General features: G+C 53.7%; 1 long non-coding RNA gene across 1 annotated transcript; it reads left to right on the top strand.

The window, feature by feature from the left end:
• Positions 1 to 25,183, top strand: LOC118498168. Its single transcript, XR_004900688.1, has 3 exons — positions 1 to 102; positions 24,878 to 24,882; positions 25,161 to 25,183. It is a non-coding gene; the product is annotated as an uncharacterized LOC118498168 (long non-coding RNA).
• Positions 25,184 to 27,183: the final 2,000 nt, after the last annotated feature.

Below are 27,183 nucleotides of genomic sequence, written 5' to 3'. Positions count from 1 at the left end.
GGCCAGGTCACTCAGTTGATTAGCGCGTCATCCAGACATGCCAAGGTTGTGGGTTCGATCCCCGGTCAAGGCGCATGCAAGAATCAATCATTGAATGCGTAAGTGGAACAACACATCTCTCTCTCAAAAAAAATAAATAAATAAAAATAAATAAACTAAAACCACTGCAAGGCTTTGGCATACAAATTGCAGAAGCGCCCCCTTACAATGCGATTCTACTACCGCTTCCCGTCCGTCCCGAACGCCAGCCCACCTACTACCACTCATCCCCATGGCCTGGCACCTGCAGCGAGTGTGTCTTGCTCGGTCTTCTGTCTTCCTGGGGCCCGAGCAGCTCCTTCGGGCTGCGCAGCTCTCTGGGCGGAAGCCCGCAGCACCTCCTTCCCGCAGAGGGGGCCCGGCCAGCCTCACTGCCGGGCCTACCAGCCTCGCAGCCCTGGGCTAGCCCCCTCTGAGTCCCGATGCCACGGCTGAAAGCCAAGGACAATGACCTTCGAGAGCAGGCCGCAAGGGTGGGCCAGTTCATCTTTGTAGAGCGCCTGGATAACATCGAATGGGCAAACCCTCATTTGTGTCTTTCCAGAGCCGGCATCAGGCTAAGCACCTGCTAGGACGCTAATCCTCTGATAACAGTGTCTTCTGGAAGGAGGCAATTTGCAGACGTGAATAAACCTGAGCCCCCCAGAAGTGGGCAAGGGCGCACTTCACTCCACGGGAGCGAGTGAAGAGCGAAACGATGCCTTTCCCACGAAAGGTTTTGCTTATCAGAACCTAGCAGAGGCCAGCTGGGGATTCCGTGACCTTGTCTGTCCTGGAACAGAGAGAGGCAGTCCCCCCCCCCCCCCCCCCCCGCCCCAGGACTGCTGATACTTCTTCAGCCTCTGACACCCTCGCTGCCCACAGCCCGCCCTGCCCAGCGTGGGAGGCAGGGAGGGGTGAGCTCGAACTACTTCCTCTGCCAGCCTGCCGAGAGTGGCACCCAGCCCCCCGGCTGGCAGGAGCCGGCCTCGCTCAGAGTCACTGCTTTCCAGCCTGGCGTGACGCTGGGCACTCGGGCATTCGAAAGGCAAAAGGCCCTCCCCCGGGCTGGGAGGCCCCCGCGGGAACACCCCAGGGAGGTCTGCTGCAGGGACTCTCAGTTCAGCCGGGGCATGACCTCTCAACCTCGCCTGTGCTGTTTCATAGCGAGAACCCGCACCCTCCGGCCATGCCGTTTCCTGGGTTCCCTCGCCCTGCTTTGGGGTAGTCACCACCAGCCTTGCAGAACATCTCATCCGTCCTGGGTACACCCAGCACGTCCACCCCGGTCCTCTCCACCTGTTCAGGCCCTGAAGTTGAAACACAATCTTCCCAGCCCCACGGGAAATCCCATATCACCGTCGGAGTCCCTTGGAGCAGTGGGAGCGATGAGCAGGCAGAGAATGTGTGTGTGTGGGGGGGGTGTGCATGATGGGGCGAGAGGGCGGGGGACGCCAGCACGGACAGAGCAACGCACGCAGACCGGGCCGTGAGCACGCAGCCTGTACGGGGAACCGCATCCAATCCAGTAAAGCCCGCGCCTCGCCGCGGGGGAGAGAGCGAGAAAGCGGGAGAGGGCCCTGGAGCCAGGGCACAAAGAGTCTCGTTCTGCCGTGGACGGTGCACATGGCAGGAGGCAGTGGAGGGCACTGAGTGGGAGCGTCACCCACGGAGGCCGGTGTTGCAAAGGTTTCTCCCGCCAAGAGGCGGAGAGTGTCCCTGGGGGAAAGACCTGAGGCCGGAGGCCACCTAACAGGATGTCGCGGTGACCCGGGGTGGACGGTGGCGACGGGAGACAGGCGTGACGTCAGCTGGAGCAGCGCCGCGCAGCGCTGGCCTCCGGCCTGCGCGCGATTCTGGCCTGACGCCCGCTCCCAGCTGTTTCTGCGGACCCGCTGCGAGACGGGGGCCTTGCGTCAGAGAGGGACCCGAGGCAGCCCCCCAGCTCCACCGAGGAAGTCTTGCTTTGGGGGAAGAAAGTGCCATTGGAGCTAAGCGCGCGCTTGCTGAGGCAGCGGGCGTGCGGCGAGGTGGCCGAGCGTGGCGCGCCTGCGCAGACCCGCGCCCGGAGCCGCAGTGGCTCCGCGCGCTCCCGCACTGGCAGTGCGGTGCAGGCGAGAGCAGACGGACCTGGGCGTCATCAGCACAGGCGCGAGGCGATGCACGTGCAAAAGAAAACTTGTAACCCAAGGCGAGGAAGAGATAAGACACGGCTGCTTGGTCTTTGAGGGCTCGGACAGAGCGGAGGGATCCCAGCCTGGAACTACCTCCTCAGCTTGAGGACAGCAACTCCAAGGTCACTGCCCGCCTCCTTCCGCCTCCGGGAGCGCCGAGTGAATGACCCAGGTCCGGGAGTTCACCACCCTCCACCCCACCAGCCGCATTCCCTGTCCGTGGAGCAGAGGGACCCACACCTGTCTCCTGGGCCCTGGGGCCCAGCACCAGGCAGGTGTTTGCTCAAAGCTCCCGAGCCCCGGCACATGGTCAGCACTTACTGCAAATGTGCCCAGTAGCATAAAAAGCAGCAGAAAGGCGACGGGAAGGGACCTAGCCAGGACCGCAGACCTCCCGGCTTGCTCAGGATTAAGAGACTTCCCGCGCTAAAACCCGGACAGCCCTGGGCACACTGGGGTGGCGAGTGGGCCCAGGTCCCACGGCTGCTCACGGACTGAACTGGCCCTCGGAGCCAGGGCGCCTGGCCCTGCACTGCAGCAGGTGCACGCGGGAAACGTGGGTCCCCTGGCCGGGTGCCTCCTGCAAACAGCCTCCTCTTCAGAATAAGGCAGAAGGCCTGTCCCCTCTCCCCGAAGCGGCCATCGAGGAAGGAGGGGACCCTCGCCTTAACTCCCGACGGTAGTGATTTCCACAAAGGCGCCAATTACACAGAGTCTGTGATTCCCTCAAGAGCTGGAAATCAAAAGCGATTGTGAATGGCCACTAACCCAATCTAACCCAATCGACACACAGCCTCTGCCCCCGGTAATCAAAATGGATGGCACCGATGAATATTCAGGACATGCAAATTTTAAATCCCGGAATCAGATCGTGATAGGAGGTTGGGAGAGACACGAATGGGTCAGGATGGCTCTTTGGAGTCAAGCTGAGTGTCACTGAGCCCTCCTGGGAGACAGCACAGCTGGGCCCCTTTCAACGACACCCAGGGGCGGCAGGGGCGGGCGCACCAGCTCCTCCCTTTAACCATCAAAGAAAAGCGAGGGGGGAGGGGACGCAGAGGGCAGTCCTCACTCAACGTGGAAACCCCTCCCCTTTACCCAGCTACTGGGTTCCACCCCTCAGCTGAGGGGGGAGGGGGGGGAGGGGGGGAGAGGAAGAGGGGGGCAGAGCGGGGCAGAGTGGGGCAGAGCGGGGCAGAGAAGCATTCATATCGCACAAGCTTGGCGTCCCATGCTGTTTCTACTAGCTACGTTTACATGGAAGAAAATGAGGGTTTTTCCTTTTTTTTTTTTTTTTTTTACCACCTTAGCATAAAAAGGATCAAAATATGGCTCCTCCAGGGCCAACGCTAGCTTGGGACTTTGTGCAAATCCCAAGGACTCAGCTGCTCTGGGGGGACCCGTTAGGACAAGGGGCCCATCCTCAGGGCTGTCCTGGACGCACCCCACCCCCGCCCAGGCAAGCAGCTTGACCTCTTGCCTAGCGGAGACAGGGCTGACCATCAGCCCCATTCACGTGCTGCCCCCTGCCCACCTTTTGTGCAGGGTGCAACCTTGTCACCAGCCCCTGCAGGCACAAGCTCCTCCCCTCTGTCACGCAGTATGGAACTGCCCTTCAAGACTGTGTCCAGCCTTTCGTCTGATATTTTTCTTTTATTAGCTTGTGTCACTTTTGGGGACCATTCATTCCCAAGGCTCAGCCCCCTCACAGGACACCTGTATGCATGCAACGTCTACCTCTCTCCCCTGCTTACTGTGTCTGCATGAACCAAGAAGGTGTCGAATGTCCACAATTCACTCAAAAAGCTCCTAGGAGACGCCTCTAACTAATGCATCAGGCACCATGGGGGGCGCGGAGGGTGTGCTGGGACAGTTCCAGGGGCAGGAGTTCTCAAGGTCACTAGAGGTCATGAGGAATGGAAGGGCATTCCTAGGACAGAGGGACACCGCACGCAGACCGGACAATGAGCCCAAGGCAGCCGCTGCAGCTCAGGGGGCCGGAGTCAGGAAGTCTTTGTGGAGTTGGCAACGTGAGCCCGGATAACTCGGTACTTTTCCAGGCTGGCTTTCCCGGCGGATCCCCAGACAAGCAACAGCCCTGCCCTTTCACCTCACACAAACTCGAAGCAAGTGAGGCTTTCTGCCCTCCCTGTCTCATCTTCCAACTCCCAGCGCATTTGCCCCGTGAAGGTCGTTGAACCCCAACCTGTCCCCACCCCCACCCCCGTCTCTGTGCTGTAAATACTCTAGACTCTGAACCACACCAGCGCTCTCGGCCCACCCCCCGGACCACTGGAAAGGGTGGAGTAGTTTTAGCGTTTCCTGTGCGCCAAGGAGAGAAAACAAGGGGTTATCAGGTCTTTACTATTGTTAACCCACAATGCGCCCCAGAGCCAGGTTAGCCCGTCTGAACACAGCACCCAGCACCTGATTCTGCTGAGCGTGGCCTGTGGGCAGGACCCCTCGCACTGCTGAAGAGCCCCCAGTGCAGACAGGGAGCTGAGTGAAGGGGCGCAAGGCTGGGGAGAGCAGGGGGAGGGGACGAGGCTCCCCGGGAACTGTTCCCGGCTGGGAGCACGGTCGTGGGCATGACGGCCATGCGCCTGCACGAGCCGGGGGCTCAGCTGTGAGGTCTTCTTCTGGCCCCACCTGCCAAGCTAAGCCAACTGCCACAGGGACGGGACCTGACCCTAGGTCTGTCACCTCACAGGCTGGAGGGTCACCTGTGACATGGCCTGAGAATGACGACAGTGACGATGACAAACCTAACAGCTATGCCACACTGAGTGGCACCAATGTGCCTCATAGATAGGGTCTCTCATTTAGTTTTTCCAACGATGCTGTGTCGTAGATGCTGTCGACTCCTCGGTACAGACGACAAGATGTGTTTTAAGAGGCCTCATAAATCTCCCGAGATCAGATGTTGAAGTCAAACCCGTGTCTCCCTGATGCTAGAACTAAGCTCTTGCTCGGCTCTCGCCGGTATTGCCTTTCATTCATTTGTGCACATATTCGATAAATGCTTCGGTGCCCCCGCCGTTAACCGGGCACTGTGTGGGGTGTGGCAATGCAGTGGAGGTCAAGGCTAAAATGCCCCTGCCCCGTGGAGCTCGTACTCCACAGGAAACGAACAGTCGTGACAGTGAGCACAGGGTGCGCCAGACGCTGCAAGCAAGACGAATGGGATGGCGTGGGGGAGAGGGACACGGGAGACCTGTGGGCACTCACTTGCGATCTGCAGGAGGTGACAGAGCCCGTCAGGAGGTGTCCTGAGGAAGTGACGAGGGGACGAGCAGGCCCGGGACTGGCCTGTCAGAGAACAGACAGGGGTCCGTGTGGTGGGGGTCTACGGATAGCGCGGCAAGGACCAGATCATGAAGGAAGGCCCTTAACGGCTGTCAGAAAAGTTAGACTCCTCTGCTAGGTGCAGCGGCAAGCCGTTGGAGGTCGTTACACAGCAGCACGGTGGCTGACTTACTTTGTGTTATTTAAAAAAAAGACAGGGCCCTGGCTGGGTAGCTCAGTTGGTTAGAGCATTGTCCTGATACACCAAGGTTGTGGGTTTGATCCCTGGTCAGGGCACATACAAGAACCAACTAATGCAAAATAAAAAGACAACCCACAGAATGGGAATGCATATTTGCCGATACATCTGATAAGGGGTTCATCTCCAAAATGTATGAAGTACTTTAACAACTCAACACCAAGAAAACAAATAACCCAATTTAAAAAATGGGCAAAGGACCTGAACAGACACTTCTCCAAAGAGGACATACAGATGGCCAATAAACGCATGAAAAGATGTTCAACGTCACTAATCATCGGAGAGATGCACATTAAAACCACAACGAGATATCACCTCACACCTGTCAGAATGGCCATCACCAATAAATCCACAGACAACAAGTGCCGGTGAGGATGTGGACACAGGGGAATCTTGCGCCATTGATGGGAATGCAGACTGGTGCAGCCAACTGTGGAAAACAGTATGGAGACTCCTCAAAAAGTGCAAAATGGATCTGCCTTTTGACCCAGTGATTCCCCTTCTGGGAATACATCCGAAGGAATCCAAAACACTCATTCGAAAGAACATAAGAGCCTCTATATTCATTGCAGTGTTGACAGTCACCAAGATACGGGAGCAGCCCAAGTACCCGCCGATGGATGAGTGGAGAGAACAACTACGGGACGTTGACGCAGTGTGATTCTAGTCGGCCATTAACAAGGAGCAAATTTTTCCCTTTGCAACAGCGTGGGTGGACCTGGAGAGCATTATGCTGAGTGAACTGAGCCCGTCAAAGAGAGACAAGCACCATGTGATCTCACTCATGTGTGGAGCCTAATGAACATGCTGAGTTAACAAGCGAAACAGAGACAGACTCATAGATGGAGAGCAGGTGACCGCCAGTGGGGGGGCAGGGGACGCTAGGGGGCGGAGGGACGGAGGAAAAAGGAAACAGGACTCCCGGTCACGGACACCGCAGCTGTGACTGCAGCGGGGCGGGGGATCTGGGAGGACTGCATGGCAGGTGCACCCCGGGGCAGTCACAGTCCCCGATGCCGGACGTCCATCTGTCCGCAGCCCTCTTGCTGTGACGCATGCATGCACGCCGCCTCAGCGAGCGCCGGTGCTCCGATGTCCTTGCGTCCGGGGGCTGTGGATGGGGTAGGGTCCTCGCAGGGGGGCCGCTGGGCTAGAAGACGTGCGGCTGACAGACCCTTCGTGGGAAACACCCACCTCCTTCCCATCTCCCACAGGAAAGCTGGTGAGTGCCCGTCGGCCTGCGTGTTTGCCAGAACACGGGTCACTGTTGTCAGTTTGTATGGATGCAGCTTTTTAAGTATTTAGTGCACTTACATATAGTAAAGCCTATGCATCCTGAGTACACAGTCTGATGCGTTTTGACGAGTGTGTAGACCACGTCCCCAACTCGGCAATCAGGACGTGGAAATGCTGTCACTTCAGAGAATCTCCCTTCCAGCCCGGCCACGCCCTCCACAGGCAACTGCTGTCTTCGTTTCCATCACCAAACATTAGTTTTGCATATCAGTGAGCTTCGTATAAATAAATTCGGACAAAATATACTTTCTCAGTGTCTGGCTTCTTTTGCTGAATATTATGTCTTTGAGATTCTTCCACGTTGTCACACGTATCAGCAAGGAATACGTTGTTGTAGATAACATTTAAATAAAATGTACAGGTCTTATAGGGCCGGTTACTATAGATGAGTTTTGACGATTGTGCGTGCCCATGTTACCACCACATAAAACATTTCCATCATTCCGGAAGGTTCCCCCCAGTTCTTTACATGAGTTCCAATCCACCTGAGTCCCTCCAGAGGAAACCACTTGTCCCATTTCTATGGTCGTGTATCACTTCTGCATGTCTTAGAGCTTCGTGCAAACGGAGTCACAGAGTACTTTTCACATCTAGTTTTTGTCACTCTGCATAATGATTTTTTTTTCATTCACTTGTGTTGTTTTCAGGTAACAGTGTTGTTTTCCTTTTAGCTCCAATGAGCGTCTCGTACATGACGATCTGGCCCATTCATCACAATGTATTTATCCATTTCCCCGTTGCGGGGCATTTGTGGTGATTCTCCCTTTTTTGACATTGTATATTAGATTGCTATAAACCTTGTGCAACCTTTTTGTGAATATAGGCTTTTATTTCGCTTGGATAAATACCTAGGGCTGTCCACTGCTAGACTGTAGAGTAAGTGTATGTTTCACTTTGTGAGAAAGTGGCGACCAGTTTTCCAAAATGATTGTAAAATCTCACACTCTGCCCTCATCCTCGCCAACACTTGGCATTGTCGTGTATTTTTTTAGCCCTTCTGTCAGATGTGAAATAGTATCTCTTGGCAGTTTTCATTTGCATCTACCTGATGACTAGTGATGCTGAACTCCGTAAACATGTTTCCGTATGCCTATTGGCCGTACATAACATCCTCCTTTGTGAATGTTATATTTCCCAGTCTCTTGCTCTTTTGCTTATTTTTAAATTGCGTTGCTTGTCTTTTTTATTATTGAGTGTGGCGTTTTTACATAGTCTAGAAATAAGTCCTCTTCCAGACACACTTGCTTTTTCTCTTTCTTAATCATGGCTTTTTAGGAACAGACTTTTCCCCTTTCATGTTTAGTGTTTTTGCCCAAAGTCACAAAGACATGCTCATGTCTGTGCTTACTGGGTACTTCAGGAAGCATTATACTTTTAGTTTTGCATTTAGGTCTCTGCTTCATCTCGAATTAATACTTGTGCATGGTGTCAGGCAGGGGTCAAGGGTCATTACCCCTTCCAACACGTTTCGGCTTCCCTTCACAACTGTCGGAAAGACTTCCCTTCCCGACTGAAATTCCCTTGGTGACTTTTTTGGAACTTCAGTTAAACACAGGTGTATGGGAATATTTCTGGACCCTAGCCTATTCCATTGATCTTTTTGTATATGTTTATTACCGTAGTTGTGTAATAAGTCTTAAAATCAGGTATTTTTTTTTTTGGTCAAGATTATTTTGGTTACTCAAAATGCATTTCCATATAAATTTTAAAGTCAAAATCTCAATGTCTACCAACAACTGTGTTTAGATTTTGACTGGAAATGCAGTGTGTATCTGTGGACCCACCTGTATCTTGAAGACGTTTGTGTGACAGGTGACAGTTGTGTCATTGCTACCTTAAGTACTTGACACAGCTCGTCCCTAAAGCCGTCAGGGCCACTTCCCCTCCACACAACGTTGAGGACGAGGTGCACCCTGACAGCTCACCCTGTCGGGACGACTCCCCCCAATCCACCGCCTCGCAAGGCCGGCCCTGACCGTGGTTAGACTGCAGCTATTGTTAGCTTGCACACCCCGGCCGAGACCACTCGCTGAGAATCCCAGCTCAGACCGCTTCGCCCTCCCTCCGCCGATAGCGCGAGATATGTTCTGTGGCGGCGGGTGTGAGCTGCGGGAGGGCGCTGCACAAATCTGGCGAGCGGCACGCCCCCTGCGCGTGCTCTGCCCTTGATCTCGGGTGAACTGTTTTGACAGACCGCTGCCGGGCCTGCCCTAATTCACGATGTGGTGAGTCTCACCATCAACAACACCTCACACACAGTGAGGTGCCGGCCACTTGGCCTGAATGACAAGGTTGCTGACACCACGGCTTTCACTGGCTACAGAGCGCTTAACCTGCTCTGGGCCCCAAATGCTTGTGGTAATCTGAGGTGTATCAAGTGCCACGCCCAGAACCCCAAGATGCCGATCAGGCCCCGTGCTTCCTTCTTGATTGCAGGGGAAGCAAGGTGTGCCTTTCCCCTTAGAGGGGACAGCCTAGCATGCTCCCGACCTCTGGGTCCGCAAGGACATCGCCAGAGCGGAGTGTCAGGCCCCCAGATCTTCACGGTGCTTCTCCCGCCCGTGTCTTCTGAGGTCTTCCGGAGTACTGTCCAATCAGCACCATGTCACCAAGGGGATGCATCGGTATCATTTTCAGTGGGATTTCAAGGTGATCCAAGCGTCTTCAGGCCACCTCGCCAGAGAGGGGAGAGAGTCACCATAATCCTGGGTCAAAGCCACAGTTAGATTGTATTTGTGTCGCGTGAGTGCAAACGGCTTCTGATCCTCTTCCCGGCTGCAGTTTAAACAGTACATTTCCCAAACCAATGACCACATGCCCTGCATCTCAGGCCTTGTTAACCCATTTTCTCTCATTTATCCGGCAGTAACACTGCATCCAGTGCCACAGCCACCGTCAGGGGTGCCACTGGCCTGTGCTTGTGGTCCCTCTGAAGACATTCCAGAGAAACACCCAGTTGTTGACTGATGGCCCGAATGAAGATATGGTCACGAGTACTGGCAGCAACCCTGCGCGCTGTAGGCATTCAACAGTACCGTGAATCTGCACCAACCCCCTGCTGCCAGAGTGCAATTTTCTATCTCGACTGAGGAGGGTGGGGCAGTTTCTGAGGTTTCCAGTTGGCCTCATCTGCTCTGGTATCTCTGCACCACGGGCCAATAACTCAGTGTGGAGGCTTCTCCACCTGCCAGTAGGTAAATCCTAGCTGTGCACGTGGGGATTTGAGAAACGAGCCCCGGGTGGGTCTGGGGTCCTGGCAGACGCACTGTGGCTGGAAGTTAGCCAGGACTTTGTTTCCTGGCGCTCACCGAGAGAAAAGGACCCAGAACCTCACACTAAGTCAAGCTGTCAGAATTGAGCGAGGGTTGCAGAGCTGAGAATGGAGATGGAGCAGCCAGGGCGGCAGAGGCAAACCCCGGGAAGCACAAGGTCACGGCAGTCAGGGAGGGTGGCTGAGCGCGTGCACCACGTGGGAGGATGCTGAGAGGGTGACAGTTGTAAGACACAAGGTGACCATTACCTGGTCAACGTGAGGGCCACTGATCACTCTGACCAAAGTGACCACAGAGACTGGTGGAGACGGAAGCCAGATGAGGGCGTGTTGGTGGATAGAGTTTGAGTTTAGGCCGTGGACACAAGAACAGGTGGAGGCAGGAGCTGGAGGGAGATGGGGTTCAATGGAGGGTTTCACATTTTTTTAATGTGCCTACTTTTTAGTTTGATAGCCAACAGATTATGTCTGCGTGATGAGAGAGTGATGCTGAGGAAAGGCTAAGAGAAGGAGAGGAAGGGTCAAGGTCCATAGGCAATGGGTCCCAGGGCAGAAGGGGAGGGAAGAGGCCTTGACAAGGACGGACCACGAGAAAAGTCGGGGAAAGACGCCGGCAGAATGACCGACTCGGTGGTGGGAGAATCAGCCAGCTGCCGCAGACGCCCTGTGTTTTGTCAATGACACAGAACGGCCGCGGGCAGGTCAATATCTGCCCGTGCACTGCACCTCCGCCGCCACAGCTCCAACGGCCCCTGGTTCTGCTTCTCAACCAGACACAGGAAGAGAGAACAAGGTGTGGCATCTGTCGCTCTGCTCCTCTGCCTTCGGCTCAGACGAGTAAACAGAGGTGCGGCCGAAAGTCAGAAGGTGCTGAGATGTCAGGCGTCCCTGGTGATCAGCTGGGCTTCCTCCTTGTAGTCAGGAAATCATGGAGCCCATCTGGGGACCTGTAAGTAAGGGGGGAGGGGAAGGAAAGGAGGGCGGGGCCCCGCAGCAGGAAGCAGGGGGCTCCTCTCCCTTCCCGGGGTCAAGAATGGATCTCGGTGGCTTCAGTCTGTGTCTTTGCACGAGTGCACACCCAACCTCTGCCATTATTTTTTTTCTCTTTGAGGCGTAGGAGGGATACAGGTAAGGTCTGGCTTACAGGTAAGCCAGGTGAGGCTTACAGGTAAGGTCTGCTGATTCCTGCATCCAGTCGAGATGGCCAACAGTCTATCTCATGTGGCAAAGAATACAGATCCTAGTGGTAAAATGGAGAAAAGAGCCCTGGCTGGCGTAGCTCAGTGGATTGAGCGCGGGCTGCAAACCAGGCATCGCAGGTTCGATTCCCAGTCAGGGCACATGCCTGGGTTGTAGGCCATGGCCCCTAGCAACTGCACATTGATGTTTTTCTCTCACTCTCTCTCTTTCTCCCTCCCTTCCCTCTCTAAAAATAAATAAAAATCTAAAAAAAAAAAAAAAAAAACAGAGAAAAGAGAGCTACAAAACATAGTTATTGACATGGAAAAATATTCCTAATATATGGTTTAGCGATTAATCTAGTTTTTCAAAAAAATGACATGTAGGTCAGTAGGTAGATATGTGTGCAAAAATACCTAAATATATTTTTATTGATTTTGTTTCTATTTTTAATGGCTGGCACTTATTAAATCATTATTAGGTGCCGGTTATAACATTAGCTCTGGGTACTAAAGGTGATATTTTTATTTTTTAATTTTATTAGTAGTCATTCGTTTTTCAGTATGCATAACTTTTGTAAAATAATTTTTTCCCGCTCACGTTGGAGCCAGAAGCAGGTCCCCAGGAAGCCCTGTCCTTTAGACACAGATTTTGTGGTTCCTCCTCGCCATCTGCAACCCGCGACTGCATCAGGCACCAGGTGCAGGAGTCCCCCCCTTCCTCCTGCCGCAGTCGGACTCGCCTCTGCCGCTGAGACCCCCGCCGTGGCCAGGGTCTGGGCCAGGACCACCTGTATCGCGTGCGTGGGCTCCGTCCGTGGCCCACCACCAGTCCCATGGGTTAGGCAGCACGAGCTGAGTCTCATTCCTGCCTTCTCCTCCGAGAAGCTGTCGGACTTCTGAAAGGCCCAGGGCTGCCCGCAGCTTCAGCGTTGGCAGCTTTGACCCCCGAATGCCGGAGCGCCGAAGGGCCGGGCGCGGCTCCATCCTGTGACCGCCTGCTCGCCACTTCTCCGGAAGGCCACGGAAGGGCCTCCCGCACGCCCCGACCCACCTCCCTTTCCTGCCCATTGTGCCGTCTCTTGGGCAATGGCAAAGAACACTTTGCCCTTTCTCTGCCGTGACCTCTGGCCACAAGGGGAGAGATGGTCAAAGTCTGCTCTGAGGAACCAGCTGGGCTGGGTCACCCTTTATCTGCCTTCTTGCAATCAGGAAAAGTTGCCCTGGCAACCAAACACTGGAGCTGCTGCTGCTTCTTCTTTTTTGTTCAGCCTAGGCTCTCTCTGCCCCCTATCACTTCAGTGTTTCCTCGTAGCCAAGTAGCCTGCCTCCCGAGTCCTGAAGGCCGCAGGGTTCGGTCGAGCCTGCTGACCGACGGTGACCGGCCCGTCGCTAAAACTGCTGGGAGTCTTGGTTCTTACTTCTGTCTCTTGACCTTGAAAATGATCTGAATACGGACACCCCAGGGTTCCTGTTCAGTCTCCCCGTTTCCTTTGGAGCGCACCACCCACAGAAAGGGGGCTGGCAACACGCACATCCTTGAAGGAGTCGTTTTAAGGGAGTGGGAGGGGTAGTAAGCCCTGCCGGAAAGACGGAGCCGGAATCCCCGTCCCTGACCCTTCCAGGAGACTCCCTCTGACCGCCCTGTCGGCCGATCTTCCTGATAAAGTGCTACTCGGCCCCACGTTCCAGGGGTGTTTTTCTGAACTGATGGTGCTTATTCGCCGTACAGGTAAAAAGTGCTCTCTTTATGAGTCTAAACTTCTCTTTTTGGAAGCGACTCCTCGCTGCTGAGACCCCTGGACTGAGACCTTCCTTTGAATTAAAAAGGAAAAAAAAAAAAAAACCATAAGAAAGCACACTCAGAGGCTACACCGTTTTCCTTCCCTTTCCCAGGCCGTCTCTGCTTTGCCCCGCCCCCCACACCGTTGGTCTCCAAGTCCCGCCTCCCCTGTGGCTATCCGGACCTGATTACCCCCGCCCGTCCCTCAGCCTGTGTCCACTTCATCCAAACGCCCAGTGCTGGTTCAGGGACGGGCTGCACCTGGCAAGGGAGGCTGAACGGCAAAGCCAGGCCTTGGCAGGCCACAGCTGGAAGCATGAGTGGGAATGCCCGTTTTCCCCAGTGGGTTGGTGAGCACGCCTTTCCAAAGACCTCCACCCACATTCACTCTATCCCCCCCCCGTCAGTTCTGGCAGGACGACAGGGCGTTGCTCTCGAGGAAAGCAAAGCGCAGTGTTTGGAGAAGTGCCACAAACAGATCCCCCCGCACATCCCACTTCTCTGCACAATTCTGGGTAGAATCGTATGGGTAAGTAGCGTCCCAGTACGGAAGTTCTGTTCCAGAACTGAACCCGTGGGGGGGGGGGCAGATACTGTTACCGGGGACTCCCCCCTGAGGTCTTTCTACACTAGGTTCATCTTGCCTGCCGCCAGGTAGGGACTGCGGCTCTCAATGCCAGAGTTTGGTAAACAGGAAAGGAACCATTTATTCCAAAGTTATACAGGTTTAGAGTAATGGCAGAAGGTCGCCATTAAAATCCCAAAGTCCCTTAAAACACCCACGCACAGTCCTGCCCCTCCCCCTTTGCCCGACGAGGCCAGTCAGCGGCCCAGCATCCCAGGAAAACAAATCGAGGTCTGTGGCCCGGCTGGACTCCCCGTTCTTCCCAGCCGTCCACACTCAGCTGGGCAGGTCTCCTGCAGTCCCCAGCACCCTCAGCTCTGCTGCTGCTGGCATCTTCAGTTCTTAAACCAAAACCACGTGGCTCCTCCTCTTGGCCCACCAGTGAGAGTCCTTTCACCCCTTTCCTTCCCGCACGGCCTCACATTGTCTCCTGTTCCACAGGGCGGCCCACCTTGCGTTTAAATCCCAGCCTGGAACCTCCTCCAGAACCCCACTTCCGACTTCTCCCACAGTCGGCTACACTGGCCAGCGCTCCTGCATTTCCCAGCCTTTCTCGGCTGCCAGAGTTAGTCCACGCAGGTGTGGCTCCTTGGTGTGGAGCAAACCGGTCTCCAAGCTCTCACGCAGGCACTGTAACCAGGGGGGCTGCCTCCCAGTTACACCACGGATCAAAGTCACGCCCATCTCCCTAGCTAGCCGGCTGTTGATATGCAGAATAACCATTTTTGCTTGCAGGTGGGAAGTAGCCTGTTATTGATATGCAAAATAACTCCCAAGGGCCCTGCTCCCTGTCTCCCATTCCACAGCCAGACTTGTGGAGGCGCCCTGGCTGCACCCTGTTACAGTTCCTCAAAAAAATTAAAAATAGGAAAATAGAACTACATGACTCAGCAATCCCACATCTGGGGATTTAGCTGAAGACATCCAAAACCCTAATTTGGAAATACATACATGCACCCCTGTGTTCACTGCAGCGTTATTGACATTCGCCGAGACACGGAAACAACCCAAGTGGCCATCAGCGGGCAAAGGGATAAAGAAGGCGTGGCCACATGGGGAGTGGAATGTGGCGACCATAAGAAAGAAAGAAGTCTTACCATTTGCTACAACGTGGATGGACCTAGAGGGTGTCATGCTCAGTGAAGCAAGTCAGAGAAAGACAAATACCACGTGACTGCACTTATACGTGGAATCTAAAAAACAAACAAACAAACAGACTCATGGATTCCAACAACAAGCTGACAGTTGCCAGACCAGGGATGCTGGGGGAGGGACCGGGTGGAAAAAGGGGAGGGATCCAGATGTACAAGCTGGCAGCTACACAGCAGTCACAGGGACATAGAGTGTGGCATAGGAAATACAGTCTATAAATCTTACACTAATTATGTATGGTGTCAAGGTGTCCAGCAATCACTTTGCAATTTATAGGAATGTCTAACCACTATGCTGTATACCTTAAAATAATATATTGTGTGCCAACTGTAACTGAAAAACTAAAAAAAAAATCAACAGTAAATAATCTCGGCTGGATAGGTGCCCCACCACGTGTCACCTCAGAATGGACGCCGAGGTGGTTCTGCGTGCCTACGGATCACCTGTGTGCGCTGTGCTTCCTGGGACCCCTGGGTTTAATGACATGTACATAGATAAAACGAAGGCACAGGCACAGATGTCCTGTGAGTCAATGGTGTCCTTTTCTATACAAACCATTTCTTTAAAATGAATTTACTCATGGCCTGGTTGGTGTGGCTCAGTTGGTTGGAGTGTTGTCCTATAACAAACATGTTGCAGGTTCGATTCCCAGTCAGGGCATGTACTTGGGTTGCACTTTGATCCCTGGTCCACGTGCATTTGGGAGACACCCAGTCAATGTTTGTCTATCACATGGATGTCCCTCCCTCTCCCTCCCTCCCTCTCTCCCTTCCCGTCTCTCTGAAAGCAATGAAAAAAAAAAATGTCCTTCGGTGAGGATAAGAAAATCCAATAATGCATGAATACTGTGCACTGGAATTGATCTTTGACGACACCGCATGCCCATCCGCAGCTGTGGCATCTTGGCAGGCTCCATCTCTCCCAAGCGCCCCGGATAGCACCAGCAGAGACATTTCTCGAAAGGCCACAGCCGTTTGGGTGGGGGAAATCTCATAGCTCAACAATAACAGAAATGTGAGGAGCCCACTGTGGCCTCCTCCTAATCTTGAAAAATCTGCTCCCTTCGCTGAAACAGGAAACCGGGATCTTTCTTTGTTCGGGAAAGGGGAAGTTTGGGGGGCTCCTCCTCCTTCTCCCCAGGGACAAGCCAGCCAGGAAGAGGGAGAGAGGAATGTGAGCAGGAGGAAGGAGATCCACGAGGCTTCCGTTTGGGGTTAGACGTTCTTTCTGGAAACTCTCCTTTCCGTCCTTTCTCTTCCCTAATCCTGCACATGAGTCATGGGCGCGTGCTGAGTCATCCTTTTGCTTTGATGCTGAGTCCACCCGGGTTCAGGAGCGCCCTGAGAAGGAGCTCACAGCAAACAACCATCCATTCTCTAGGTTTGAACCTCCTCACTCCCCAAGGTACACACACACACACACACACACACACACACACACTCGCTTTTTTGTCTAGAGCGAATGCTCAATTGATTTATTTCATTGAGCCACTATTATCTTTTAGCAAAACCTCACAGAATAAAAAACAGCCCACAGAACTAAGACAGCCCCCTCCACATGCTATCATGGCACACCCACAATCGGGGGGATGTGGGGGGGTGGCCAGCCCCGAGGAGAGGTTGGAAGCAAAGTCCAGAGGGGCCTCCTCACGACGCCTGGGGTTTCAGAGAGGAGGGTCCCTCTATATATTTTATTTTCAGTGACCGCACAGGGCAGAGCACGGTGAGCCAGGACAGAGGAAACGAAGCCAGAGAACACGAACAGGAAAGGGGAGGAAATACGAATGGGTGGTAAAAGATGCTAAAAACTGGAAAATTTAATATGATTTTGAAAATTAATCATCACGTAAAAGAGGGAAAGTGCCTTGGCCTCCAAAACCAAACAGGAGAACAAAAGAAGAAGTGGTCAGACGAGTCCTGAAAAGAGCCAGCATCGAAATAAGGAGACCTCCGCTGTTAGCAAATCTGGAATCTGTGCGCTGTTTCTGTTTCCGAGCTCGCTCTGGAGTCAGGGCAGCAAGATCGCTGTCACCAGACCTTTCGTCAGCACTTCTTAGAGAATCGCACCAAAGAGGAATCATCTCTGTGATGAAGGAGTTCCCTCTTCTTCCCTTCAAAGCAGTGGCTTTTCCACCAGCCATCGTAATGTCATTTTTGACTTCCATGTTTCAGTGTGATGGTAGGATGATTCAGTGTGTACAGAATCGTCTCTCCCTGAGTCTAAGTTTGTATTTTGAACAGGGTGCCTTAGTGGGATGGGCTCAGAGGTCAAGGGACCCTGGATTCAACTCCCAGAGGACAAGCCCCATGCCCGGGGGGACACGCACTGTCAGCCTCTCGGAGCGTCGCGTGCCTCCTGCCTGCGATGGAGACTCTGCCGGCAAAGTGAGGGAGGCGATGCTGAAAGGCCTCTCCCGTCCCTGCTGACTGAGCGTGGCTCCATGGCACAGAGCAAGGACGGCTGCCCCGCGAAGGAATCCAGGCTCACTTACGCAGGAGGACAAAAGAGGAAGATCCGGAGAGATGGGGCTGTCGGTGCGTCTACACGGACCAAGAGAAGGGGGGGCGTGTGCATTTGTGTGATGTTTGTGCCGTGGGGGAGCAGGAGCAAGGAGCAGAGGTGAGCTGAGAGCGAGAGTGGGGTGATGGAGAGGGTGAGGGAGGGAGGCTGCACCGGGCAGAGAAGTGTGGCTTCACAGCGTGCAGTCTGCCGCACCCCAAACCAGCGGACAGTTGGCCAACTACCCGGAGCCTCCGACACCTGGACGGGCAGGGTCCCGTGAAGCTGGCCAGTGAGGGGTTCCTCGCAGGCGACCGCGTGGTTCTGTAGCTGGGGCAAATCTTTGAAGTGTGTTTGTCTTTCGGTGTTTCTGCCTAGAAATCGTCACACCAGTCTGCCTGGGTCGTGATTTTTCCAGAAGGAAGCTCTGAGTCTATTGTGTCTAAGGAAGTTCTGAGTTTATTACAGAAGGAACAAGAAAGAGTTATGCTCTGTTTCTGTTGTTCAAAATCAGTGGGTGATGCAAGTCTCTTGAAATGGGATTTTCTGAACCCTTTTAAGTCCTTTGTACTTGAACAACCAAGCTCAGAGGCTTCCAATTATAGGGGCCCTCCTCTCCCTTCCCTACCTTCTGAGTATGGCCCAGGAAGGGAGAGGTATGCCAGCAGGTCAAGGTCATCACCAAAGTCAGGGCTGGGGGGTCACTCTCGTAGAGATTCCTGTAGACTCTGCAGTGCAGTGGCCCTGTGTGTGAATGCCTGCAGAGAGACCTAGGGGCCCAGTGTGTGCAGAGAGAGGCACGTCGAGGGGACCCAGAAATCACAAGCCTCTGCTCATTATCCAGGTCGAGGGGTGGGGGACGCTGGAGGAGAGGCCAGCCAGGCTGCCAAGGGGAACTGGAAGGAGGGTGGGTCACCCGGAGCACAGCGGACTCTGATGGCAAGGGAGACCAACCACAGGTCCCACAGAAACACCCACCAGGTGAGCAGCACTGGGTGGAAAGGGACAATTGTCTGTCTGGGCATCAGGGGGCTGTGACTCTGCCCATAGCACCAGCGTCAGCCCCGTCCCGGGCTCCACACAAGTTGGGGAGGAGGAGGTTATCTGAGCACCAAGGGAAGCAGACGAGCATCCAAACGGGTTAAGTTATCGAACACTTTTCTTCTTTTCTTTAAAGAGAGGGAGAGAGACATCAATGTGTGGTTGCCCCTGGCAGGTCCCCCACTGGGGACCTGGCCCACAACCCAGGTGTGTGCCCTGACTGGGGTTCGAACCAGCAGCCCTTTGGTTCACAGGCCAGCACTCAGCGCACTGAGCCACACCAGCCGGGCTAAGCTATCAGATATTTTAAACCAGGTGTTTAGTTCATGTTCTGTCTCCCTCTGACCGGAAGGCAGGGGCTCGGGAGGAAGCCAAATGGGATAGACTAAGTAGACTTCCCCTTCCCGCACTTCCAAGTGGGAACGCAGGTTAAATCTTGCCATTACACCACGCCTTCTCCCTGCGGTTTCACGCAAAAAGGCAACCTCGGCGCAAAATGTAGTCGCCCACCAGCAGAACTTCCAAAGGGATGAGTTCGCAGAAAGGACGGGAATGTCCACGGTACGTGCCGTGGCTGTGGGGGCCGGGTCCCCAGTCCAGTGACTGCGGAGGGAAGGAGAAGACGGGGACTGGCCGTGGGCAAGGGTTTTGTCCGCGGCTGCGTGGGTGGTGCCCGGAGCATAGCAGGGGTTCCCGCACTCACGCTGCAGGAATGAGCCCATGGACATGAATGGCATGTCCGCCTTGTCCCGAACACTGCACAACAGGCCCCCGTTGAACTCTCTCAGCAGCCTTTGGACACAGCTGGAGGGACAAAGGCACGGGCTGTCGCAGGCTGGGTAACTTCTCCTCCCGAGTGCGTGCTGGGACAGGACTCGAGCACCAAGTTCCCGGTGTGCTTTCTCCCACGGAAGGAAATGTCTTCACATCGGAAGCCCAGGGGTATCTCTGCCCCCACCTGACCCCACAAGAAAGACAGGCCGTTCTTGGCTGTGACCTGACGCCCACGGCAAACATGTGTCCTCAGCTGCCAGGGCCCCACCGGGAAGGTGGCACCCATAGAGTGGCAGCTGCCGTGTGTGGGTTGGAAGGCTGGTAGGACTGTTATCTGCACAGAAGGAAGGCGCAGAGAGGTAGCAGGAGCTGTGCGGGAAACCCACATGCAGCCCCCGGGAAGGAAAGGAGGAGGGGAGCTCCAACTGTAACCAGCCCTTTCACCGAAACAGGCATTTGCAAACGTCCAAAGGCCCCCTGAGCTTTGTGTAATCAAAATAAACAACAGAAAACCAGGCCAAACAAGGCCTAGTTTTGCACCAAACAAGGTCTTTCTTGGCTTGCCGGTGACGTTGCAGACCGCACGGGGCCCGCCGTCTGGTTTAATTACAGTGTGCGCTCGGCCCTCCGGGGCCGGGTTGGTTGGACCCTGGCATCTGCATTCGCGTCCGTCCCGCCCTGGGGCTTTGATCTGCGGCTTCCTCTCAACCCGGCAGACATTCCCAAGGCTGCAGAAACACAATCACTGTAATTTCGAAAACCTGCATTCCATTTCTCTGGGTTGTAAAAGGGAGCAGGGCCTGATAGCCGCAGGGTCTGAGGAAACGCGGGCTGGATCTCGGAGAAATGGAGCTGGAGGCACAAAAATGGAAACATGACCGGCGTGCGACACAAATATTCCACCGTCTGTCTGTCATTGGTTCTGATAGCACGGCTAGGATTTCCAAACGGGACAAGGCAAAGAAATGATCAGGAGCCAGTCACGTATCCCTAAAACGTGACAGTGGCTCACGCTCATCTCTCCGACCCCTTCCAGCTCAGTGGGTCCATGATTCCAGGACGGGGAAGCTTCCGGATGTTTTCCCGGCCGCCCTGTGTAACAGAAAACAAAGCCCAGCTTCTCTGGTCGCCGACCATGTGGCCTGGGAGAAGTTCTTGAGCCCCATGAGCTTGAGCTTCTTTATCCGCCAGGGACAGATAGCGACACGCGGCTCACCGGCGTGCTGTGTGTGGCCGACGGAAAAGTAGGAGGTCACACTTGCTTGTGTATTTCTAAAATCTCTCTCCTGTTTAAGGGCGTTTGGAAAGGGAGGTGGCAGGGGGAGCCAGCATTTGGAGAGTGCCCACCCAGCTCGCAGCACGGGCTGCACGGGGCTGCTCGTCTCATTGAGTTACTACGCAGTAGGGGGCAGCACCTTTCAGAGAGGCGAGTGAGGCGCTCCCGTCTCTGCACCGTCATCACCGCGCAGCGGAAATCCAGGGGCCCCAGACGTCCCCAGAGCCGAATGCCACCCCTGCCCCCGCCTTGCAGACCTGACAGCTCTCTTCCACGAGAACGGACCCGCCGCCTGGGAAAGCGCCGAGAGTCGCGGAGAGCCCGAGCCGCGCAAAGCTGAACACAGGGGCCCTTATTCTCCCAGAGCCCACGCTTGGCTCGTTTCAATGCAGCAGCCCCTGCCTCTCTGCAGGGCTATTTCCCGGCATGGGGCGGTCGGCAGCCCAACGGCCGTCCTTGAGGCAGGCCCCGCTTGCGGGAAAGGACTTTTGTGTCCGTTCACCCCGGCGAAGAGCTCGCGCTTTGTTGTCCTTCGCTGCACTTGGCAGGGCCCCCTCCTCCTCCTGCAAGTGAAATGAAAAGCGAGGCTGGCTAAGGGCCCGGGGCGAGAGCTGTGAACTGTGAGGGGCATTCCTCCCGGAGGGGCCTGGAGGGGGCAGCCACCGCCCCCAGAGATGCCTGGGTGACTCGACAATGTGGAATCGAGGCCCCACAGCCTGCATCTGGGCTGCTCCTTCGATCCATCCCAGCGGGGCCCTGGCGCGGCTGCATCAGCTGCTGCAGGCAGGTTTCGGTCTGGTCTCAGAGGCCAGGCTGCACACAGTTCGCTCTGGACGACAGACAGGTCCGGGGAGGGATGTGCAAAGAATGTGGGTCGTGCACAGCACAGAGAAACTGGAGCAGCAACTCCCCACCGGCGAGCCGCGAGAATCCGTAAACCACTCAGAGCCTGCCTACTGAGCCAGGGGCTCTGACCTCTCTTCCCTCAGACTGTCACATGGAAAAATGACAACAGCCAAGGCAGCAATAGGCATCTGGTGTGAAGCCTGAGTTGGATTTCTGGTACCAGAAATCCTTATATACAAGTCTAGGCATCTGATTTTTTTACATCACTTTGGGGCAAAAAGGACAGGTAAATACTATTATGATTTTGTTCGCAATCAATCAAAATTATACCTACTTTTTGTCAGATCGGCAAAAAATACATTTTTTGGCGTGCCGCAAGAGTGTGAGTCGTCAGTGTGTGTGTGTGCCGTGAGACGAAAGGGGTGGCAGAGCGATGGACTAGAGCAACCCCGGTGGCTGAGACGTCTTAGGTGTGGAACACGAGTGGCTCTTTCAGGCTGACCCTCCGGATTCGGTCGGCCCTTCAGACCAATTTAATTCAAGGAGGAAAGCAGTCAAGGTGCCTCCAACACCAAGAAAACGTTCCAATTCTTTTCCTGCAGATGGACGTGTCCTGCCAGGTTTGCGCCCTCCTTCGTCCACAAGGAAACTCAACGTGTGCGGGGAACGTCCTGCCGTGACACAGGCGCACCATCGCATCGGAGGGCATGGGGTGCACACCTCCGAGCCCCAGGACAGCCAGGCCACACCCCGCCCTGCCGTGACCGGAGCCGCGCTGCGCCCCGAGCCCAGCCTCACCAGGGAGGTGGGCACAGCACGAGACCACAGCGGGTCCACCAGGGAAATGCATCCTCTTCATGCTTTTCTCCCTTCGAAGTTTATTTAATTCCTCCACACTCTCCATGGGCTTACTTTATCCATAAGGCCAACATTTTGTGTAAACAATTCTTTCTGACAAAATCGTGCTTCCAGAAAGCCATCTCTCTACCCAAGGGAAAGAGCGGTGGGGAGAGGGTGAAGGGGGACAAACGGTAACGGAAGGAGACCTGACCTGGGGTGGGGAGCACCCACTACAACACGCTGAGGAGGGATTATAGAATTGGGCCATAGAATGCAGGAGTTACAAAATTACATCTGAAACCTGTGTGATTTTATAAAGCAAGGTCACCCCAATACATTTAATGAAAAAACAAACAGGATTTGAACACACACACACGCACGTGCCTCAGACAATCTGCTGGCGGCCAGGGTCAGGTTCAGAGGAGTGCCTACTGGGTCTCCTGCTTGAAGAGTAGGGCCCCCTTCCGGAAGCGATAGAGGACCTCGTCCACCAGCACTTCCCGCTGCAGCGACGGGAGGCACCGGCCCCCAGCAGGTCACCGGGACACCGTGAGAGGGGCCACTCCTATGTCTACTCTTACCCTTGGTCCCATCAGGGACACTGGCCCCTACAAAGGCCATCAGTTCAAACTACATAGTGTACCTGCAAGAACCGGACTTCTTGTCACGCCCAAGAAGTGGCCTTTCTCAGCGTCAAAGTTGACATCCTGTCATTCCAAAAGGCTTAGAGCCATGACAAAAACCTCAGACTCGGAAGTGAATCCAAAGCCTAGGGGGTACTTGCCACCCTGGGTGAGTGGTCTCCGTGGTCCAGGGGGAGTCCCAGAGGCAGAAAGGCTGAGCAACGAGGCAGGTGCCAGTGGGAGATGCCCCTGGCCCCTGGTCCTGACCTTGCAGCAGCGGCTGGACCACCGAGGGCCAAGGGTGTGGTGAGGGGGCCGGGGCTGTCATGCTGTACTGCCCCATCCATGGCCATCGGTTGTCACCAATCTCGGTCAGTGACTATGCAAAGCAATACACAACCGTGCCCACAGCATCAAGCGTAAGTTCCCCCAAAAAGAAACATCTGCCTTTTCTCTCTCGCTTGCTTTTCTCTTCTCATTGAATAACCGAGGTAACAGCAGAAATGTCTTTCTGTCTCTGGCTTCCCCAGCTAGTGCTTCAAGTTTTAATTCAAGAAGCTTGCTGATAGGATTTGGGGCGAAACAAATGCATTTGTTTATTGGTGGTACAGCCACAAACTCTTAGTTTGAGTGTTTTCTTTACCCACAATCACTAAGTTTTATCAAGTCCATCTTTTGCGTCATATTTTCCTCCTTAGTCCTATTAGTATGAGGAATTTGATTAATATTAAATTATCTTTTTTATTTGAAGATTTTATTTATTTTTAGAGAGAAGGGAGCGAAGGAGAAAGAGAAGGAGAGAAACATGGACCGGTGGGGACCTGGCCCGGAACCCAGGCATGCGCCCTGACTGGAAGTCAAACCGGTGACCTTTCAGTTCACAGGCCAGCGCTCAGTCCACTGAACCACGTCGGCCAAGGCTCAAATTATCTTTTAATTACAGAAATAAATCTCACTTGGTTGTGATGTATAATAAACCCTTTGCTATAACCCTAGATTCTGTTTGCTGATAGTTCCCGTAAGATTTTAGCACTAATGTTCACTGCGGGAGTTGTTATAATTTTATTTTACTGTGTGGTATTTGCTAGGTTTTTATATTGAAAACCTGATGGAAATCATTGCAAATTTTCCATCTTGTACTGCTTGAGATTCTGCCGTTAAAAGTTTGATAGAGTTCCCCTTTGGGGGGAAAAAAGTCTACTTGAAAACACACACAAAAAAACCCTAACTGTGTGTTTGTTAAGTTAAAAATACTTTAAGTTTTCAGTGGTGAGAATTTCACTGAATTAATCCATTTCTCCTAAATGTTTCCTTTAGGGAGAAAGTGGCTCGTCCATTCCTGTTCTGAGGAGAAAAAAGACAGAGCGATCTTTCTCCAGTGGAAATCTGAAGCGCATGTGGGCAGCAAAGATTCCAGCTGACCAATCCCTCATCGCTTGCTGCTGTGAACATTTAGTTATTAGCACACACACTCATCAGGTACATAACTGAGAGCCCTGATTAGCACGCTACCTAGACTTCGGGAGAACAGCCAGCACTGGCCGATTTGCAAGTCTCACAGAAAACCTGATGAGTCAACCAAATGCTCAACCCAGAATTCCTCACCTGCAGGCCCCACTACCTGGGCACAGCCCCTGGGCACAGCCCCTGTCCCGCAGTAGCCCTTGAAGGAAAGGAGAGTCAGGAATCTCCTTGAACTTCACCCTGCTAACAAGTTCAGTAACTAAACTAGCTCATACTGAATTCCTTAAAAAAAAATGAACAGAGAAAAAAATCTATTTTACACAAATCACCTACAGATCTTTAAATTACTTCAACACATTTCCATTTTTGCTACTCAGTGCCACGATTCAAAATAACAAATTATGGGGGGGTTGGAGGCACTGAATGAGCATGTTTGTAAAAGAAAAACTAATAAAGTGATTAGACACAGTGAGATAATGTATATAAAGCTGCTTGTCACACTCTGTGTTATTAAAGGGGTCCTTCTGCTGCTTGAAATCAGGAGGTCTCCTGAACTCCTAATAATGCTGCAACCCCTAACCATGGTGTTTACTATGTTATAATAATTCAGCTGGGAAAACTATTGGCAAAAAAAAATTCAGAAAATCACCCTAGCCAGGTGGCTCAGTTGGTTAGAGCATCATCCCCGGACACCAAGGTTGCAGGGAGATCCCTGCAGGGCACGTACAAGCAGCAGCCAATGACTGCATCAATCAGTGGAACAACAAATCAATGTATCTCTCTCTCTCTCTGTTCCCCTTTCTCTTGCTCTCTCTCTCTCTCTCTCTCTAAAAACCAACACGGAAAATATTCAGAGAATTGAGGCGAAGGATCTTAGAGATGGAATAACCGAGGTCATTCTTGGATATCCTAATTCACTTTGCGCATGCGAGTGGGAATATGAACGTCTATGTTTTTCTAACGTCTTCCCTGGCCAGGCCCTAGACGAGGAAGAGAAACCAAGAACTGCTGCTGCAGGTGGCAGCTCGAGCCAGCTGAAGCAGAACAGCATGTGAGCGCTAACCGCTATTTCTGGCGCCATGGAGTAGCTGCAGGAGCTCGGGGAGCGCTCGCTCTCCAGGCACACGATCCGGTTTAATGTCTTCACAAGTGATTTAGCGTGAGCCTTCCCCTATTTTCGAACACCATTTCACTGGCGACGTAAATTTGTTTTTTTTTGTCTGAAGTGTCTAGACAGGGGACAAGAGAAACTCTGAAATTAGAAGAAAAAAAATACGATTTCCTTTGTGCAAAAAGAATGAGACCTTGGTTCCTCTCGCCGGCACACCCTTGTTAATAAACAAGATTCAACCGAGTAAATCTGAAGACCTAACTGGCCTCCTGAGGCGATTCATGAATCGGGTGGCGTTCCGTGTAACAACGGAAAGCATTCTCCCAGGGGTGGTGTGCCGAGGAAAGTTTTGCGGCAGAAGGAGGATGGGACAAAGGAGTTGAGCAGATTATTTTAGGCAAGGACACTCCCCTGTAGAGGAAAGCAAGGGGAGCCGATCAGACAGATTCCTTTGCTGTGAGAGTCAGAAAAATTCCAAACTGATTGGTCTGAAATTCCACTGCTGGGAGAGGCTGAAATTGCAGCGAGAGTAGGTATTCGCTCTGGGTTTGGGATCCTGGGTTTTTAGCACAAGTGACGCCATTTTGAACCTGACAGTTTCAAACTGACACTTTCGCACCTCTGAGGGGTAGATCTGGTGATGGTGGGTGGGCATCTGAGCTGCTGGCCTTCTCGGATGTGACAGGGCCCCCTGGGTCTCAGTGGGGTCAGCGTGCAAGCCTGGGGGGCAGAGTCCTTGGGTCCTGGGCGGCTATTCTGGCCGCTACCCCAGCCACCACCCCTCAGGCACAGGTCACCCCCAAAACACACCACACACCAAAGACCTATTGAGACCCCTCTCTCTGGTCTTCTAGATAATTTGTGATTTTTTATTTTTTTACCTTGAGATAAGTTTGCAGGTCAAGACACTGAGAACTAAGGACAGGTGTCCCGTTTCCTCTCGCCTGGTGCGTTTTTGTGTCCTTTCTCTTTCAGCCAGGTCAAAGGAGGCTTCTCTGAGGGAAGACATTCAAATTCAGGCTTCCCTCACCCAGTGGAGCCCAGCAGCTCCACCCGGCAGCAGCCTTTGCGCCTGCCTGGGTGCTGGGTAGCAGAGCGCAGAGCTGGGGGAGGGGAAGCTGAAAACACCATCGAGTGCTTTGGTCTCCCGTGGGGCCCAGAGCACCCCAAGACACTGAACGCCAGTATTTCCACCCAGGAGGTCGCTCCTGTCCCACTCTAAGTGTTCATGTCCCTGTATTTGCCTTAAAGTGACTTCAAGATACTCCTCGTTCAATACAAGCCAAAGATCAGACGCTTCCCACATGCACCGTATTTGCAGACTGAAATTATGTCACGCCGCTGAAGAAGGCAGCGCGTGGGACAGGCGTGCCACCGCCGTGGGCACACTCGGGAGAAGAGCTTGCCTCTTGCCACGTCCGTGGGGACGTAAAGGGTCCTGGGGAAAGCGACCTCACAGGGAGACCTGATCATAAATTCCTACCTGGGTGAGTCACGGCGTGCAGTCACGTCGCAGGCACGTAAGCATTTGGAGTAAAAGGTTTCTCTTCCCCTTAAGCAATCCCTGGGCGTTGTTCACGTGCGTCTGGGTGAACACACGGCGCGGGGAGAGCAGCTAATCTGGGTAACTGTCCGGCAGTACCCTCCCTGCCTGGCTTCCTCCCACTT

The sequence above is a fragment of the Phyllostomus discolor genome, chromosome 14 (genome assembly GCF_004126475.2).
Source record: "Phyllostomus discolor isolate MPI-MPIP mPhyDis1 chromosome 14, mPhyDis1.pri.v3, whole genome shotgun sequence".
Taxonomy (NCBI): domain Eukaryota; kingdom Metazoa; phylum Chordata; class Mammalia; order Chiroptera; family Phyllostomidae; genus Phyllostomus; species Phyllostomus discolor.
The sequence above is the reverse complement of the archived record's forward strand: the minus strand, read 5'-3'. Positions and strand labels throughout refer to the sequence as shown.